This window comes from Cetorhinus maximus, chromosome 2 (assembly GCF_964194155.1).
Source record: "Cetorhinus maximus chromosome 2, sCetMax3.hap1.1, whole genome shotgun sequence".
NCBI classification, from domain to species: Eukaryota; Metazoa; Chordata; class Chondrichthyes; order Lamniformes; family Cetorhinidae; genus Cetorhinus; species Cetorhinus maximus.
In genome coordinates, this window is record NC_135880.1 from 74,442,585 (window position 1) to 74,459,724 (window position 17,140).

At 42.6% G+C, this 17,140-nt stretch overlaps 1 protein-coding gene across 8 annotated transcripts in view; it reads right to left on the reverse strand.

Annotated features, from left to right (window-relative positions):
* pja2 (praja ring finger ubiquitin ligase 2) overlaps nucleotides 1-17,140 on the reverse strand; it is a 94,797-nt gene that overhangs the window by 26,312 nt on the left and 51,345 nt on the right. Inside the window, exon 7 of one of the 8 annotated variants that reach the window (XM_078566041.1) lies at nucleotides 14,135-14,261. The exons of the other annotated variants lie outside the window; for them this stretch is intronic. The gene's annotated coding sequence lies outside the window, so the exon portion shown is untranslated. Of the gene's footprint in view, nucleotides 1-14,134; nucleotides 14,262-17,140 lie in introns of those variants that run through there. 8 annotated transcript variants of the gene reach the window in all.

Below are 17,140 nucleotides of genomic sequence, written 5' to 3' on the forward strand. Positions count from 1 at the left end.
AGAGGTCTATAAACTACTCCCAACAGTTTTTTTCTACCCCATATCCTTCAGTCCTCCCTTCACTTTTGCCTATCTCTTCTAAAAGTCACGTATCCTAGAATAAAATCAAAAATAACTGGAAAAACTCAGCAGGTCTGACAGCATCTGCAGAGAGGAATACAGTTGACGTTTCGAGTCCGTATGACTCTTCATCAGAACATATCCTGGAATATTTAGTTCTCAACCTTGATCGCTTTATAACGCCTATGAGATCATACCCACTTATTTCTATTTGTGCTATTAATTCAACTATTTTGTTGCAAATGTTTTGTGCATTCCGTTATAATGCCTTTAGCTTTTACTTCTTTCTAATTTCCCCTAATGTTACCTTGGTCATTGTTACCTTTGTTAAGCATATACCTTCCTAACCCACTGGGCAGAATCTTGTGCCCTCCTCTAATGTGAATTTGGTGACAGGGAATTTAATCAGATGGGAGACCGGTGGGTGGGGACCCCCTCGCCTTCCCATCTCCACCCCGATTAGGTCCACGGTGGGAAGGCCCATGGATGGCCTACCTGCACCACCACCATTTGACGACCTTAACTGAGTGATTAGTGCTGGTACTGCAGGCTCCAGGGTTGGGGGGCTGGTGGTCCTTTGTTCAAAGGCATTCAGTGCCTGATAGAGGGACCCAACATCAGGAAGGCTCACTGACGGGGGCTTGCTGAGAGCCAACCCCTCTGCCTTCGTTGTTGACCACTTCCCTGCCCTCTCCCATCATCACTCACATCTGCCTTGGAATCCAGCAACGAGCTAGGCATTGGGTGAGTGCAGTATCAACAGCAGCCACTGCCTCCCCAGTGGCACTGCCATTCAGTAGAGCTGCCTGCCACTTGCCTGAGCGGAATAATGGGCCTTCCTATCCAGCTGGCGACAGAGACCCTTCACCCCCTACAAGATTCCGCCCACTGTTTCTTTTTGCCAAATTTGCTACTGTGCTATCTCTTGCTATTTCTTTAACTACTTTTAAATTTACCCTTGCCTGAATTCTGTGCCTCCTTCATTACTTTAAAGCCCAGAATCCTGGCCTACTTACTCCTTGCACCAGGACACTGGTCCCAGCCCGATTAAGTGCAGTCTGTCCCAATGCAACAGTACCCTCTTTACTCAGTCCTGGTGCTAGTGCTCCATTACTGAAACTCCTAATAATCCATGCCCTCTTCCCACATTTAATGTTCTAATTTGTTTGTTTTAATGCCAATCTGCACATCACTCCAGTAACAATCCAGAGATTATTACCTGTGAGGTTCTCCATGTTAGTTTTGACTCAGCTTTTCAACCTCTTGGCAGAACCTCATTCTTAATTCTACCCATCATTGGTTCCTACATGGACCAAGACAACTGGCTCCTCCCCCTGCCACTCCCAAGTGGAAATTGAAGCTGTGTTTTTGGATAATCTCGCTGAGGGGTAGCACGTTGATAAGAAACAGGAGGGCGGTCAAGGAAGATCCTTGGGGGGGGGGTTCCAGACCTAATAGTGCGGGAGCAGTAAAATAAGCCATTGCAGGTGATTCCCTGGCTACAAATAGATAAGAATGAAACCAGTCAAGTGCTGGCTCACCTAATTGGACAACAGTGGAGAGGCATTGGAGGAGGATGTGTGGTCAATTGTGTCAAAAGCTGAAAATACATCAGGGAAGGCGTGTTTACCTTTGGTCACAGTAACGTAGGACGTCATCTAATTGGATGGCTTCAAATGTGGAGTTCTGATTAAGATGGGCAAAGGTTTGGGAGGCGTTAACACGTTCAAGGACTTTGGAGAGAAAAGAGAAACTGGAAATGTGATGACAATTTGCAAGGAGGGAAGGGTCAAGAGTTGTTATTTTGAGGAGATAGGCAGATTTGAGAGGGCATCAATACCTGAGGAGAGAGAACCATTAACAGTATCAGCTAACAGGGAAGCCAGGAGAAAAACAAGACGATGTCACAATTTTAGGGCCAGGGCAGGGAGGAGCCTTAGATAAAGTGTGACCTGCTGGGAGTGTGATAAGGAGAAAAACAGCAGAAGCTGATAGGATGATCTCAATCATAGTGACAAAGAACTCCACAAGCTCTTTGTACTTGTTGGAGGTGAGGTTGGAGGAGGCAGGGGAGGAGGATTTAAGACGACTATTTGCAATTGAGAAAATCAGTGAGTTATCTTTGCATTGCAGAATGATCCTGGGACAGTGAGCAGCTTTGGCAGACAGCAGCAGAACCCAACAGTGCATTATGTGATCCAATGTGAACAGCTAAACCAGATGTCTGCCATTTTTAACAATCTGCATTCTTACGATGCAAGGAACTGGAGATGAGAACTATACCGCAGGAATGGCTGGGGTAAGAGAGTGTAGTGGTTTTAATGGGGAATAGGGCATCGAAGGTAAAGTGAAGGTGTGATTGAGTAGTTTGTTGATTGGGGAATAAATACTGGCCAGGGCATTGGGTGATAATTCCCCTGCTCTTCTTCCAAATAACGCCAAGGGATCTTTACATCCACCTGCTCTAACATTTTTCATTCAAAAGGCAACATCTCCAGACACTCTCTCAGTATTGCACTGGAGTGTCAGCCTTGATTTTTGCGTTCAAGTCCTGGAATGCGACTTGGACCAGAACCTTGTGACTCAGAGATGAAAACATTACCGACAGGGCCGCAGCTGACACTATAGCGCATGGTGACACCGTAAATGTGGCCATTCTGGGTAGCACACACTAAGAACAATGTCACTACCTTAGAGAGTATGCAGATATTTACTAGAATGGGACCAAGGATGAAGAATTTCAGTTACATGAACAAATAAGACAAACTGGGGTTGTTCTTCTTAAAAGCCGAGAAGGGGAAATTTGGAAGAAATGTTCAAAATCATGAAAAATGTTGATTGAATCACAGAATATCATAGTACAGAAGAGGCCCTTTGGCCCATCGAGTCTGCACTGACACGTGAGAAACACCTGACCTACCTACCTAATCCCATTTACCAGCACTTGGCCCATAGCCTTGAATGTTATGACGTACCAAGTGCTCATCCAGGTACTTTTTAAAGGATGTGAGGCAACCCGCCTCTACCATCCTCCCAGGCAGCGCATTCCAGACCGTCACCACCCTCTGGATAAAAACGTTTTTCCTCACATCCCCCCAAACCTCCTGCCCCTCACCTTGAACTTATGCCCCCTTGTGACTGACCCTTCAACTAAGGGGAACAGCTGCTCCCTATCCACCCTGTCCATGCCCCTCATAACCTTGTACGCCTTGATCAGGTCGCCGCCTCAGTCTTCTCTGCTCCAACGAAAACAACCCAAGTGTATCCAACTTCTCTTCATAACTTAAATGTTTCATCCCAGGCAACATCCTGGTGAATCTCCTCTGCACCCCTCCACTGCAATCACATCCTTCCTATAATGTGGTGACCAGAACTGCACACTGTACCCCAGCTGTGGCCTCACCAAGGTTCTATACAACTCCAACATGATCTCCCTACTTTTGTAATCTATGCCTCGATTGATAAAGGCAAGTGTCCCATATGCTTTTTTCACCACCCCGCTAACATGCCCCTCTGCCTTCAGAGATCTATGGACACACACGCCAAGGTCCCTTTCTTCCTCAGAACTTCCTAGTGTCATGCCGTTCATTCAATACTTCCATGTCAAATTACTCCTTCCAAAGTGTATCACCTCACACTTTTCAGGGTTAAATTCCATCAGCCACTTATCTGCCCATTTGACCATCCCGTCTATATCTTCCTGTAGCCCAAGACACTCAACCTCACTGTTAACCACCCAGCCAATCTTTGTGTCATCCGCAAACTTACTAATCCTACCCCCCACATAGTCATCTATGTTGTTTATATAAATGATGAATAATAGGGGACCGAGCACAGATCCCTGTGGTACCCACTGGACACTGGCTTCCAGTCACTAAAGCATCCTCCGGTCATCATCCTCTGTCTCCTACAACTAAGCCAATTTTGAATCCACCTTATCAAATTACCCTGTATCCCATGTGCATTTGCCTTCTTTATAAGTCTCCCATGTGGGATCTTGTCAAAGGCCTTGCTGAAATCCATATAAACTACATCAGCTGCACTACCCTCATCTAAACACCTGGTCACCTCCTCAAAAAATTCAATCAAATTTGTTAGGCATGACCTTCCTCTGACAAAGCCATGTTGACTATCCATGATCAAACCTTGCCTCTCCAAGTGGAGATAGATTCTCTCCTTCAGAATTTTCTCCAATAGTTTCCATGCCACTGACACGAGACTCACTGGTCTGTAGTTCCCTGGCTTATCTCTACAACCCTTTTTAAATAGTGGAACTGCATTAGCTGTTCTCCAGTCCTCTGGCACCTCCCCCGTGGTCAGAGAGGAATTAAAAATTTGGGTCAGAGCCCCTGCGATCTCCTCCCTTGCCTTCCTCAGCAGTCTGGGACACAAATCATTCGGACGTGGAGATTTGTCCACTTTTAAGCCTGCCAACACCTCCAATACCTTGTCACTTCCTATATTAATTTGCTCAAGAACATCGCAGTCTCTCTCCCCGAGTTCTATACCTTCATCCTCATTCTCTTGGGTGAAGACGGATGTGAAGTATTCGTTCAACACTCTACCGATGTCCTCTGGCTCCACCCATAGATTGCCCCCTTGGTAACTAATGGGCCCTACTCTCTCTGGTTATCCTCTTCCCATTGATATACTTATAGAATATCTTGGGATTTTCCCTACTTTTACCAGCCAGAGCTCTCTCATATCCCCTCTTTACTCTCCTAATTGCTTTCTTAAGCTCTACCCTGCACTTTCTGTACTCCACTAATGCCTCTGCTGATTTGCTCCCCTTGTACCTGCTAAAAGCCTCTCTTTTCCTTCTCATTGTATCCTGAATATCTCTGGTCATCCATAGTTCTCTGGGCTTGTTACTCCTTCCTATCACCCTAGAGGGAACATTGGAAGTGCACTTTCAAAATTTGCAGATACCACCACATTGTGGGGTAAAGCTAATCCATAAAGATATTAATACACTTGCAGAATCTGCATGGAATTGGCAAAGGAGCTTCAATATAGGTAAGTGTGAAGTAGTACATTTTGGAGGGAAGAATAAAGAGGTTGGGGTTCATTTTCGGAGGGATAGAATTGAAAATCAGAGTTATGTTAAATTTGTATAGAACCTTGGTCAGGCTCCATTTGGGAGTACTGTGAACAGTTTTAGTCTCCAAATTATAAAAAGAATTTAGAGGCGATGGAGACCAGAACTACGAAATTATACCTAGCAGGATGGATCAAACAGGCTGCCGTTCTTTCTTCCAGAAAATACTGAAGAGTGATCTGCTAGAGGTTTTCAGATTATGAAAGGATAGATGTAGATATTTCCACTGGTTGGGGAGTCCAGAACCAGGGCCATAAATATCAAGATAGTCACCATCAATGTAATAAGAAACTCAGGAAAAACTTTTTTACCCAGAAAGTGGTTAGAATGTGGAACTCGCTACAAAGAATAGTTGAGATGATTGTCATAGATGAATGTAAAAGAAAGCTAGATACACAGGAGGGACCAAGGAATGGAAGAACATATTATGGATTACATAAAAAATAGTGGGAGCAAGCTGGTGTGGAAAATAAACATTGACGTGGACTGTTTCTGCACTATAAACACCATGTAATACAATTTGATAGAGTAAATAAGGTGAATAACTAGAGGACAGAGATTGGAAGAGGATTGGCGAAAGAACCACAGGTGACCAGAGAATTTTTAAAAATCTAGTAAGCTATTGTGATAAGGAATGCAAAAACTGCAAGGATGGTATGAGTAGGCTATATTTTCAAGCAGGCATTACATAAATACTGAAAGGGAAAAAATGTTGAGGATCGTGGGAAAAGAGCAGGCGTATGAGACCAATTGGACAGCTCTTTCAAAAAACCAGCAAAGGGCTAAATGGTTTCCTTCTGTTGTTATGGGCGCCACACTTATTGACTTATCGAGAAACAGAGGTCAGGAACTCCAAGTCCCGACAGTCTTTGGAATTACTGTGCATGCACAGGCCTGAAACGGGCTGCACATGCGCAATTCTGCATCTTTACATTCATCAGGCCCAGGACAGGCCTCGTGCACCTGTGAATAGAGAAAAAATGAGTGTGAAAACCCAGGTTAGGTGACCAGGTGTGGAGCGCCATAGCCAGCAAGTGTCCCAGATAGGGGACAGGGAGAGGTCTCAAACAGGGAGAGATCTCAAAAGGAGGTCCCAAGTAAGGAACAAAGACATGGGACAGAAACAGGTCCCAGTTAATAAAAAAGGAGCAGAGAAACAAGCTCCAAACTAGAGAAAGGGCTGCAGGGATCAGACTAAGTAAAGAAGGTTGTTGGGGCAAAAGTGCTCCTTTGTCCAAGTGTTCTGCTTGGCACTGCCAAAGATCTGAAGTTATGCCTGAAATTTTGTGCTTGGGTATATACTTGGGAATCTAGGAGAACAGAATCCCGGAAGGAGAGGTTGAAACCCTGTGAGGTGGGCCGTTGTTGATGCTGTCTGATTCTGGTAATTGAAGAGGGTTCAGGAGTAGCCCTGAAGACCCAAGAAAGCATCCAAAGGTTGGTCAGTCCATGCTGCGGGACTTTGGGGCAAAGGTACACCTTTGAAGCAGTGGTGTTCTGCTTGGCATGGATGAAGAGCTGAAACATTGCTTGTAGGTTGATGTTTGAGTGTACTCAGGAATCCAGGGGAATGAAATCTTGGGAGACAAGACTGAAACACTGTGAGATGTGCCGTCATTGAAACCAGAGTTGGAGCAACCTTTGGAGAGAATTTCAAGGCGATAGTGAAGAATGGAAACCCTCGTGACAGAGATGGAGTTTCAGTGAGATTGGTTGACACAGTGTTCCTAACATCTGGGTGGGTTGTTGAGAAATCCATGAACTCTGTCTTGATCGCATCTGTCATTTATTGTGTAGTGTGGTGTGTCTGAGCAGTTTGCCTGTTAATTCACATGTACCTCATACTTACCTTGAATGTTGTGTAAAATAGAAATTGTAAATTGTTGTACATTTCTGACCTTGTATAGTAAAGCTTATTTTTATTTGTTCAAAATCCGCAGAATCTTCTGGCTTTCTTCACTGAGCAAGTGTCTTAAATCTCAAACTTGGTCCACTTTAAACAAAATGTTATTGGTCCCTAACAGGATCCAACCAACAACTTGGGGGCCTGGCCAAGGATCATAACACTGTGTGGTATCATTCTATGAATACTTACAACTTTGCAATATTGTGCACTGACAGAGTGAATTACTGACAGATATAACATTGCTTATGTAATTTTAGATCCTGAGTTTAGTTGGTTAATCTTAGGGGAGAATTTTCTCCCTGTCGGGCGGGCCAGTCGGGAGCGGGCGCCGGGCCGAACGCCGCCCGCAATCAGCTATGTGCCATGTTACGTGGGGGGGCCAATTAAGACCCGCCTAGCGTGACGCGCACCCAATAGCGCTCAGCAATACCTGTGCGAGCGGGGGGAGGAGGGAGAGTTGGGGCCTGTGCTCTTTTGTGCACGTGCGCGAAAGAGCGCAGAAATCTCCGAGGTACGGAGCTGCCTCAGGGAGATTAAGTTCATAATGAAAGTTTGAAATAAAGAGTAAAATTATTTAGACATGTCCCCTCATGTGAGAGTGTCACATGAGCTGGTGCATGCTTATGAAATGTGAATAAATTATTTATAGACTTTATTAAACCTTCAGGAAGCCTCATCCCATCCGTGGATGAGGTTTCCTGAAAAACGTGAAGGCTGCTTGGGCTCTTCGCCTGCCCGCCAACCTTAAGGTTAGATGGGCAGCGTTGATAATTAGTTTAATTGGCTTTTTAATGGCCTTAACAGGCCTTTGACAGTTCGGCGGGCATGCAGCTGCCTCTGGTACCCGCCCGCCGAACGTAAGATCTGAATGATGTGCGGTGACGTCGGGACACACCTTAGTATTTTTAAAGGTTAAAACACGAAGTTTCTCCTCACATCTTATTGGCAAAGGTATTGGCAACTCTTTCAGTTATAATTAATTGAAAAACGGCATTGTAAATGCTGTACCATGGCACTTTCCAAAATGTACAATATTGAACTCGGGTAGGAAATAGAAAGTAAACGTATATCTAAATGCCAGAAATACAAATTCTCTTTTTCACCCCACCTTAAGGCATATTTTATAATCCAGTGAAAATGAAAATGAAAATTGCTAGGAGATTATGGCAACTGACTTGTTCTTCAGATGTGGACTAGGCTAGCAGTACCATATTTGTATTGCTATTCCTAATCACCCTAAAAAGCTGAAAAAGGCTTTTTCCTTATACTGATGCCATATCTCTAAACATGGTGTATTACACTGGGTAAAGGATTGCAGGTTTTGTGACATGAAAATGATGAAAAGACAATGGTACATATCCAAATCAGGATGACGTGTGACTGGAGCTGAAGTAGGAGGCAATTACATTCCCAAGACATTGCTGCTCTTATCCCTCTTGTTGGAAGATGTCATGAGTTCAGTAAGTTTACAAAGTATGAACAGCACAGAAACAGGCCATTTGGCCCAACTGGTCCATGCCATTGTTTATGTTTCATACAAGCAAGCGCCGCCAAAGTAGGCTTGCGAGTGGGTGCAATGCATTCAAGGTGAAGATGGTCATTGCTTGTTGCTTCTGTAGCACAAATGTTGTCAAATGAAGCTAGGGGTATTATTCAAGTTCTGCTGTAGGTTGACATAGGCTGCTACTTCGAAAGAGGAGTTATGAATGGACACCATGGCATTGTTAGCAGAGATCCTTTTGAGAAATGTTGGGCCAAGGACTCGACCCTGGGAAGTCCTACTTTAGTGACTAGCCTCCACAAACCACAACCTTTTTTTTCTGCCAAGTATGACCCAAGAATTGAAGAGTTTCTTCCGTGATGCTCATTTTGCTAGGGCTCTTTGGTAACATTATTTGCTAAAGGCTTTGTACTGAAACAGGTAAAACATGTCTGCTGCTTTGCCATCTGAAGCAGATTTTTATCATGTATATTGCTTGCATAGTAATTCCAACCTCAGCCATGCCGAGTCCATCCATTTCCACTTAGGAAAGAAAGAGCAGAAAAATATGGTGCCATCATGGCTATTCTCAAGTGTCTCATAGTAGATGGTTTCAGAAAAGCATGGTGAAATCCTTAGGCTAAGATGCCAATCCTTCAATTAGGAACTCTCAAGAATAGAGCAAGAAGAAATTAATTTTGAACAAAAGCTAAATGTACCATCCATCACATTGAGTGTAGATCAATTTCAGTTTACAGAAAAAGAACGCAAGGTAATCGCTTGATGGACAATTAGGTTCTTTAATTTTTTGATCCTGTGAGCATAAATCGGGTAAAAATATACTTAACTTGAGGGCAGAAGAAATAACAGTTCAGCAGTCTTACTCAGGGTTAGATGTGCAGGGATAACACCACTAAAGTTTGGTGTAATGGCTGCCAAAGAAACCTACTGCCCACGGGAAGACCGATGCCCTGCATCTTCTCTTTCTGAGATGGGTCATGAAGAGGAAGAGCCGACAGCATTGATAGAAATGGACAGCCATGGGGATTTTGAACAAAAGTCGTCGTTCTTTTTCAGCCAAACCAGAGATTTTTAACTGGCTATGGTACATTATTCCAACAATGAGACAGACAAATTTTTTAAAAATTGCAGTGTCACAGACCAAGATTTTCCTCTCCAGCAACAATGCCGCCAAAGTGTGATGAGTTAGATTTTTGTCCGCCCACCTAACCCAGCAAATTTCTCAGGGTAACTTATAATAATTATTTTAGTGGACTCCCAAAGGTATTGCTCTTTGTGATTGAGGCCTTACCACTGGGAAAAATGTGAACTTGTTACTGCTGGAAGGTATGGTAGTGCGCTATTTATGGATTTGGTAATTCAGAATCCTGGCAATTGAGAATTTGACTTAAGTTTAACAAAATGACCATGAAGCTGTTGAAAGATCAAAAGTCCAGCTGGTTCACTAGTGCTCTTAAAGGGAAGGAAACCAAGACATTATTATCCAGTCTGGCGTATATGTGATTGCTATCCTAAACAAATGCAGTTGACTGTTAACTTGACTATTTCAGAGGGTAGTTAAGTTGCTAATTGTGACAACTACAAATAACACCCAAACCAGAGAATGTCTTTTTAAAAATTCTAATGCTAGTCTCCTGAACTGTCATCGTGCAGCTCTCTTCACTCCCAATAGGAAATAGCACTGATAACAGATATTGCTGGAACATTCCTCTCAAAAGGTTTATGTTTTGGCAATTGAACCCTTATTCCCCTTACAAAAACAGAAAATGCTGGAAAAACTCAGCAGGTCTAACAGCATCTGTGGAGAGAGAAACAGAGTCAATGTTGAGTCCGTATGACCCTTCAGAGCTAAAGAAAAGTAGAAATGCGATGAAATTTATACTGTTTAAGTGGGGTGGAGCAGGTGAAGCTGGATAGAAGGCCAGCGATAGGTGGGAGCAATGGAGACAAAGACGTCATGACCAAAAGGACAAAAGGTAGAGTCAATAGTAGTGGTTGAGGGCTAAAAATTTCCCCTCATCTTGGTGGACACCTGGTGAATGCATCTCTTATGATGAATGAATGATAAATGAAAATATGACATATTACTCCATTGTTATTATTTTTGGAAGGGCAATTCAGGCAGACACAACAATAGAAAATACAATGCAAAAATGAGCAGATCCAGTGTAACAAGTTAGCAACTCATTCTGCTTCTTTTAGTCCAGCATTGCTGATAAACTGGCAGAGGATATTCCTGCCTATATTTTCAAGTGGTTTCCAGGAGCTAGGGATACCTGGCCAAATACTGCCCCCTCAGGCTATGATAACAAGTGTAATTCAGCATCAGTTAACATCAAAATGTACACAGTTGAGCAAGGTGAAATTTCAGAATAATGGGACTTTGATTAGAGTGCAAGTCTGGTTGATATTTCACAGGAAGCAATACTAGAAGACAGAATCATGCAGAATTAGAAATAATCTGGTGCAGTAAATTGAGAATTGACTGAATGGCCCTGCATCATGAAAGTTAGGCAGAAAGTTGTGGGACAGCCACTGGTAGCCATGTTAGGTGTTAGGAGAAATTCTCTGCTTTTTCCCCCCCAAATAGTGCCATTGGATCTTTTACATCCATTTAAGAGGGCAGATGCGGCTTTTGTTTAACATTGCATCCAAAAGACATCATTTTCATGGTGCAGCACTCCTGAAATATTGCACTGAAGTGTCAACCTGACAATGTGTTCAAGTTTCTGCTGTGGGGCTTGAACCCACAACCTTCTGACATAGGCCAGAGTGCTACCACTGAGTCAAGGCTGACAAATAAAACCACTGCATTAGATGTATTTTCAATTGTTAAACAATGAATTTTTTAGTGTGCAACTGCATAGCTTGCAGACTTAAAATGGACATCTGCCCTCATGATATTGGGCACTGTTTTACGCTTTCACTGAATTACGTAAATAACTCAGTAATGAGACTGACTTCTGCACCGTCTTCACGGAAATATATACATCAACAAAGCATTGATATAGAAATAAGTCTGAGTCATAATGGCACAGAACAAGACCCAATGAGTCCATGCTCACTCTCTGCAAAGCAATCCAGCTAGTCCCCATCCCCCGTGCTGTTCTTGTAGCCTGGAAAGTTTATTTCCCTCAAGTGCCTATCCAACACCCTATCAGCTTTCACCACCCTTGAAGGCAGCGGGTTCTGGGTCATTACCACTTGCTATGTAAAAAGACTTCTTCATCATATACCCTCAACTCACTCTTTTCCTTCCCTATGTTTTCTGAACACTTTGTATCCCTAAGTGCCCAGTCCTCACCATTTTAAGCCACATTTTTGTTATTGCCAAGGGATCACATTCCCACTTCGTTATTTGTGTTGGTAGCTCACCAACCTTACTTACCGCACTTTCTGCATTCACAAACATGCATTCTAAACCTGTCTTGGCATTCTTTGTAGTCCTTCTCAGTCTGCTCCTATCTAATATGGTACTACATTCTTCTCTAGTACTATCCAACACTCTCACTCCCTTATACACATTATTCCTCTTTTCTACTTCTATATGCTGGTGTCCACCACCCTGCCGATTTAATTTAATTCTCCCTAACCAACTTATGAACCGCCCCACGAGGTCCTTGTTCCTAGTCCTGTTTAGGTGCAACCCATCTCTTTTGAATAGGTGCTTTCCACCACAGAACCAGTCCAAAAATCCCATTAATCTGAGGCCCTCCTTCCTGTACCATGCCCCCCGATTTTCCTATTTTAACGCTCGCTGTCATGTGCTGTCATAGGGCAGTGGCATAGTGGTATTGTCACTGGGCTAGTATTCCAGAGACCCAGGATAATGCTCTGGGGACCTGGGTTTGAATCCCAACATGGCAGATGGGGAAATCTGAATTCATTAAAAATCTGGAATTAAAAGTCTGATATGACCATGAAACCATTGCCGATTGTCGTAAAAACCCAACTGGTTCACTAATCTCCTTTAGGGAAGGAAATCTGCCGTCTTACCTGGTCTGTGACTCCAGATCCACAGCAATGTGGTTGACTCTTACATGTCCTCTGAACAAGAGCAATTAGGGATGAGCAAGAAATGCTGGCCTAGCCAGTGATGCCCACATCCCATGAACGAATATATAAAAAAATACACAGAGTAATCCAGAGCTTACAAACTCAAGATCTTACTTCTTAAAATGTCCTCCCTAGCTCCTGACAGTGCAGCAACAACTATGGCAAGTCTCAATCATGCGTGTATCAGGGCCAATTTGAAGATTCTCTTTTGCAAAAAAAGGTGGTTAGAACAGGTTGAGTAAAATATTTGCAAAGTTCCTTGTACAATATTACATTTAGCAAAGAGATAAAGATCTTGCATTTATGTGATGCCTTACATACCACAGGATGTCTCAAGCACTTCACCAATTAAGAATTTTCATAACGTAGGGAAATATAGCAGCCAATTTTCATATGATATAAAAATATCAGTTAATTAATTAAATAAAGGCAAAATACTGCAGATGCTGAAAATCTGAAACAAAAACGAAAAATGCTGGAAAAACTCAGCAGGTCTGACAGCATCTGTGGAGAGAGACACAGAGGTAACATTTCGAGGCCGCATGACTCTACTTCAGATCTTAATTAAGTGATGTTGGTTGAGGATAAATATTGGCCAGGACACAAGGCAAATTTCCATGTTTTGCTTTGAATAGTATATGGTATACTTTGCATACAATTGAAGGGACAGATAAATCTTGGCTTAACATCCCATTCAAAAGACTGCACCTTCTAACAATGCAGCACGCTCAGTGCTGCACAGTATCTGCCATATACACAGAATATTTGTAAATCACCAATACGGTGTTCGAGTTTTTAAAAAAAATCAAATTATAAAGCATTAAATGAGATAAATATTCAATTTTTTGCTGCAATTGATACCCTTCCTAATAAAGCTTAATTCTGCCAACTGTAATAAATGATGAAATTTAAAATAGATTAGAAAAGTCAGTACTGTTGACAACTATACTTACATTAACATTTAACATCATTCCTCACCCTTTATCACACAAAAGCACTTGAGAATGCCGAGATTTATTAAACATTGGAATAAACATTGTTGACACAATGCATTTGTACCCATGTTAAGTAGGAGGACCAGAAAAATTGACAGTTCAATTCAGTCTATATACATTGCACACCATTACTTTGCTTTCATACTTCCGATATGAAAGGAAGCAATGAACGCTCAGATGAACGCTAGTTCAAGATTTTCTTCAAGTACACAAAGAACTTCTTATTAAGAATGGCTTGTTCCCATCTGCTGCACTCGGAAGTACACACCCACAAGGATCTACCTATTATGTATAATAACTTGCGCCAGGAGCGAATGGTTTACCATCATGCTAAAAGGATGCGCCATGTGGAGTTCAGTAAACATAAATCAAACCATCACGATTAACAGCACTGAACAAAATATTTCATCTCCCTGGCAAGCATGCTGTCCAACAACGATAAGGTGGCTTGCTCACTTTAAGAGCCTAATTACTTTTTTGGTACCCTGAAAAGGCATGTCTGAGGTCAGCATCAGATTGCACATTAAGTCAGCCTGTTAAACGGCTGTGGTCTTCACTCCCTATAACTGTGAGATCTAGTTGTACGCTACCATTTCATCTGCATCATTAAGATCACATATATCAAATAGTGTGGCCATTTAGCAACTGTGAGGTGGTGCAAAGTGAAAGTTTAAGCAATATTGTAAAATGCTAATAAAATCTATTAGGTCACTCTTCAGCCTTCTGTGTTCATTTGCATTTAAGTTTAGAGATTTAAAAAGCTCGTAATTTATAAAATACCTCTTTGTATTTCCATCTGTCTGCTGAAAGTTTAATCATTTGTGAAGAAATCTAGCTTGACAGTAGCACATCAAACTATATACAGCAGAAGACAAACTTAAATGTCTGGAGATCATCAGAAGCAGGTACAGAGAATGTAAAGAAAGTACAGAAATGTATGCTAGTACTTACATTTTGTTGTAGGGTTGAAGGAGATAGGGAGAGGCGATGCCATGGTGGGATTTGAAAACATGGATCAGAATTTTTAAAACAAGGCATGGCTTAACTAGCAGCCAATGTAGTTCAGCAAGCACAGGATGATGGATGAATGGGACTTGATGGGAGTTAGAACAGAGTTAGCAAAAATTCTAGCCAGGACAATATTAGAATAGTATAAAGGTAACAAATGAATGGGTGATGGTTTCAGTAGCAGAGGAGCTAATTGAGGAAGAGGTGGAGTTAGGTAAGGTATGAAGATGGAAGTAGGCCATCCCAGTGATGGTACAGATAATTAGTCAGAAGCTTGTCTCAAGGTCAAATATAACACCAAGGTTGCAAATGGTCTGGTTCAGCCTCAGTCAGTTTGCCAGGGAGGGGGATGTAGTCAGTGATTAGAGAACAAAGTTTGTTGTTGGGGGTTGGTGGGGGACAAAGACGATGGCTTTGGTCTTTCCAATATTTAGTTGGAGGAATTTTCTGCTCATCCAGTATTAGGATGTCAGACAAGCAGTCTTAAGTTAAAAACAGTGGTGGAGACTAGAGGGGTGATGGTGAAGTAGTTGTGAGGGGTGTCATCAGCATGCATGTGGAAATGGATGAGGTGTTTTTAATGATGTGCTGAGGGGCAGCATGTTGGTGAGCCAAGGATGTATCCTTTGGGAACACCAGAGGTAACTATGATGTAGCATGAAGACAAGCTACTGCAGGTTATTTTCTGGCTGTAACTGGATAGGCAAAACCGAAACCAGACGAGGGCACTCCAACAAAGCTGGATGATAGTGGGAAGGAGTTGCAGGAGGATGGTATGGTCAACCATGTCAAAGGTTACAGACAGGTCAAGAAGGACAAGGGAGGGGAGAGTTTACCTTTGTCAGTGTCACATAGCATATCATATGACTTTGATAAGAGCAGTTTCGGTACTGTGGTAGAAGCAGAAACCTGACTGGAGGAGTTTAAATGTTGAGTTTTGGGGAAGATGGACAAGATTTGGGAAGTGAGATCATCTTATGGGATTTGAGAGGAAAGGGAAGCTGGAGATGGGGCAGTAGTTTGCAAGAACAAAGGAGTCAAAGCAGGGGGTGCTCAGTAATTGAGAAGACACCATTAACAATATCAATTAATATGGGAGCAAGAAGAAAAGTTGGGAAGTCAGCAGCTTCATCAGAATAAGATCAAGGGGGCAGAAGGTGTGCTTCATGGACAAGATGAGCTCAGGGAGAGAATGAGCAGAAATAGGAGAGAAAGTAGAGAAGGAATGGAGTTCAGGACTGGAGTAGGGGGTACCTTAGAGCAGGTATGGCCTATCAGGGGCCAGGAGAAGGGAAGGAAATAGCAGAGACAAGTGAATAGATGGTCTTGGTCTGAGTGACAAAGTAGTATATGAGATCACCATACTTGTTGCTAAGTTTGAAGCGGACAGGGGAGAAGGGGTTTAAGAAGACAAGAATACTTGTTGTGGTCCAGTCAGATCTGGCAGTGAATGGCTAAACCAGTTGACTGCAATTATCCATTCAAGTCTGTGTTCCTTGAACTTAAGGGAGCAAGGATGAAGGGCATACTAGGGTAAACCTGAAAGTGAGAGGAAGCAATGGCATTAACGGGGACTAGGGCAAGCAAGGTGGAGATGAAGGCGTATTTGAGAAGATTTAGTAGCTGCAAAAATGCCGTGGTGAATGGAGGACCAAAGGCTACATAGTTGGGAGCTTGAAAGTGCAACTAACTGACTCAGGGGAGGCTTTATCCAATGACAAAGAAAGAAGTTGGGAGTGTGGGTGGGTCAGGAGTGATGAAGTGATCAGAAGATGGCCTTATCTGTGACATTGGGAGTAGCGAGGCCACATGAGGTGGCAAGAACAAGGGGGTGTTGATGAAAATGGATTGGGGAGCTTATATGGAGGGAGAGATTTAAAGGAGGCTAGGAGGACAATGAACTCAGAGAATAAGAAGAATTGAGATGGAGCTTGAAATCGGTGTAGAGGCTAAAGAAGGAAAGAAGTGATCTAAGAAACTTTTTTTAAAAAATGGTGCTTGGGCAGGTGATAGAGAATGAAGATTTTTAAATCAGACAAGAAATAGGGAAACAGAAATAAAATGAATAATGGAAACACAGCTACAGATAGGACAGGGCTGGTTAATTATTGCAGGCTAGATTGGATTTAGAAAAGATAACTCAGGAAGAAGGGTAGTGGAGTGGCTGTCTTTAATTAGAAAGAACAATGGTAGTAGCAAGAAAGGACACAACAAACAAAGACAGAAACAGAATCCATGTGTATAAGGGAGAAGGGATTAGTCACACTGTGACAGGTATGGCCCAGACAACCAAACAGTGAAAAGGAACTGGAGGGTGAAATATGTAGGTAAATATATGAACTCTGAAAAAACTCATATTCTTGGAGGATTTCAACTATCTGAAAAGAGGCAGAGCCTTCAATACTCCTTTCTCCCTCAATATGCACAACGAGGGAGAAAGCACTATATATTAGTGGGAAATGAACCAGACCAAATAAAGAGAACTTAGCATGGTATAATAACTAGGGTGTAGTGAC